At 41.0% G+C, this 3,394-nt stretch overlaps 1 protein-coding gene across 3 annotated transcripts in view; it reads right to left on the bottom strand.

The window, feature by feature from the left end:
- The window catches only part of PANK2 (pantothenate kinase 2), a 38,324-nt gene that overhangs the window by 12,460 nt on the left and 22,470 nt on the right, over window positions 1-3,394 (bottom strand). The window lies entirely within an intron of this gene.

The following is a 3,394-nucleotide window of genomic DNA, read 5'->3' as shown; positions in this document are numbered from 1 at the left end:
ATCCGCTGCCTCATACACAATCCATACTGGGGATTGAGCCCGAATCCCAGGCATGTGCCCTGCCCGAGAATCAAACCAGTGACCTCCTGGTGCATGGGAGGACATTCAACCAACTAAGCCACACCAGCTGGGCTTACACTGTCATTTTACACTGGTGACCTATTAGAATCCTGAAGTACCTACACCACTGTGCTATTATTCCCAATGAATCCCAGCCTAACTGATAGATGACAATGAATAAGTCATTTCATTAACTAAAGTTACTAAATGTAAGTTTTGCACCAACATGCAAACTCAATGTGAGGAAATCTGATTCACTTTTTTTTTTTAAAGGGTAAACCCAGTATTTTAAAACTATTTCAGAGATTAAGCTTTGACAACCTGTCAAGACAGTGGTGTAGGTAAATGCAGTACTCGCCTCCTCCCACAAGCATATCAAAATTACAACTAAACTACAGAGCAAGCATCATTCAGAACTACCTGAAATCAGGCTGAATGGAAGTCATACAACTAGGGATTAAAGAAGAAGCCACAGAGAGACTGGACGGAAAGGCAGAGACTCAGAACTGGCTGGTCCCACACCATGTGTAACGGATAAAAACTGGGACAGCTATCTCCACGGCAGAGGTTCCCTCCCACCCCCACCCCCACCCCCACGGCGCAAGGGATCCCAGCCCCACACCATTCCCCCTGCCCAAAGTTTCATTACAAGGAAGGTAAGTCCCCATAACTTCAGGCTGTAAAAACCAGCAGGGATTGAAGACAAATAGAGAATCTTAAAAGCAGCAAGAGCCCACCCAGTGTGGCTCAGTGGTTGAGTGTCAGACTATGAACCAGGTCAGGGCACATGCCTGGGTTGCAGGCTCAATCCCGTGTGGGTCACACAGGAGGCAGCCAATCAATGATTCTCTCTCATCACTGATGTTTCTCTCCCTCTCCCCCTCCCTTCTTCTCTGAAATCAATAAAAATATATTTTCAAAAAAAGCAGCAAGAGAAAAGCAATTAGTTGCCTACATTGTCTACAAAGGAGTTCCCATAATACTGGCAGCTGATTTCTCAACAAAAACTTCGCAGGCCAGAAGGGATTAGCAAGAAATATTCGAAGTGATAAAAAGCAAGGACCTACAACCAAGATTACTCTACTCAGCAAAGCTATCATTTAGAATTGAAGGACAAAGAGCTTCCCCGACAAGAAAAGGCCAAAGGAGTTCATCACCACCAAACCAGTATTACATGAAATGTTAAAGGGTATTCTTTAAGAATAAGAAGAAAAAGATTAAAAATATGAACAATAGAATGGCAATAAATACATATCAATCAACAACTGAATCTGAAAGACAAAATAAATGAACAAGCAGAACAGAAACAGACTCATACTTAGATACAGAGAACATTTTGATGGTTGCTAGATGGGTGGGGGGGGCATGGATGAAAAAGGTGAAAGGATTAAGAAGTACAAATTGGTAGTTACAGAATACTAGTAGTCATGGGATGTAACATACAGCATAGGGAACATAGTCATTAATATTCTAATAACTGTGTGTGGTGTCAGATGGGCATGAGATTTATCAGGATGATCACTTAGTAAGTTATGCAATGTCTAATCATTTCAGGTGTACACCTGAAACTAATATAATGTATGTCAACTGTAACTGAAAAATTAAAAATCTAAAATTTTTTAAACTATTTTACTGTGGCTTATTAAATACTAGTATTAGTCAATCCTAATAATTAGTCCTAACAAAAGAATTTTATAAGCATTTCATTTTCATACTTTTCAAGGACAGTGCTGGTACATACAAATGAGAAACCCCAACAGCTTAAGAATTCCTAAGATCTAATATCTACTTTGCCCTGGCCAGTATTGCTCAGTGGTTTTAGAGCATCAGCCCATGCACTGAAGGTCACAGGTTCGATTCCCCATCAAGGGCACATACCTGGGTTGCAGGTTCTATCCCCAGCCTTGGTTGGGACACATGTGGGAGGCAACCAATCGATGTGTCTCACATCAAGGTTTCTCTTTCTCCCTCTCCCTCTCCCTTCCTCCCTCCCTTCCACTCTCTCTAAAGAATACTGGAAAAAATATACTCAGGTGAGGATTAACAAACAAACAACAATAAAATCTACTTTGCACGCTCTCCTTGGAGTTACCATACAACACTGAACCTCTGGTTAACAGCCTGAATGATTTTCAAATATGTTCCAAAGGGCATCTCTGCAGGGTCCTGAAATAGAGAAGTTTTCCCCTTTACCCATCAGTTATGATCCTTCCACAAAGAAGGGGAACCTTCTCTCCTCCTGCCACTTTCCCCTACTCACAGGTGAAAAAGAAACCACTGAAAACCAACAACCAAGGGAAATTCAAACAAAGAATATAAAACCTTGTTTAAAAATTCATTTTTAAATTCAATTCTATATTATTATGATCAGTTATGGGAGAAAGTCAGGAGATAGAGGACAAAGAGAACAAGGTCATAAATCATACAGTGACACACAGAGGGAAAAAGAAATGTACACTGACATAAGTAAAGGCAGACTCTCTAGAATAATATTCTCATCGGTGGCATTAAAAACATGGTCACTGAAGATATTTTAAAGCTAAAGATCAGAGTCTTGGTCAGTTCACTTATCAATTCTCTTACCTACAACCACATCCACTTTCAAAGGACCTAGCCCCAAGGCTTTGCACAGTGTTCACTGAATGAAAACAAAATCAAGTGCCCAATTCCACTCCCCTAGTGTCCAGAGATTCCCGTTAACAAGTGTGCTGCACAGGACACAGCAGAGGCATTTGAGGAGAGAGAGAAGGCTATGCTGTAAACCATCTCCAATTAGTTTTGAGACCTGAAAACCACCACTTTGAAACAGAGTTCCTTGGCTTTTTTCTTTTTCTGTTATTTGTAAATTCCTGGGTGGTTTTTTTTTTTAAAGTAAACTTGCCAAGAAACAATTAAGGGGACAAGAAAAACTAAAGGGAAAAAAGATTGGAAACAATTTTATGACATGAAATGACATTACTTTTTAAAAATTATTCTTCCGATCTCAGTGTCCAAGATTTTCTTTTAATATATATATTTTATTGATTTTTTTACAGAGAGGAATGGAAAGGGATAGTGAGTTAGAAACATCGATGTGCCCGCAACCAAGGCACATGCCCTTGACCAGAATCGAACCCGGGACCCTTCAGTCCACAGGCCGACGCTCTATCCACTGAGCCAAACCGGTTAGGGCCAAGATTTTCTTTGTAAAAAAAAGAATGTTTTCACTGATTTCAGAGGGAGAGAGAGAAGGTGGGAGGGGGAGGGGGGAGGGAGGGAGGAGGGAGGGAGGGGAGGGGAGAGAGAGAGAGAGAGAGAGAGAGAGAGAGAGAAAGAGGAATGAAAGGAAGGAAGG

The sequence above is a fragment of the Myotis lucifugus genome, unplaced genomic scaffold (genome assembly GCF_000147115.1).
Source record: "Myotis lucifugus unplaced genomic scaffold, Myoluc2.0 scaffold_178, whole genome shotgun sequence".
Lineage (NCBI taxonomy): Eukaryota > Metazoa > Chordata > Mammalia > Chiroptera > Vespertilionidae > Myotis > Myotis lucifugus.
This window is presented reverse-complemented; position numbering and strand designations above follow the sequence as displayed.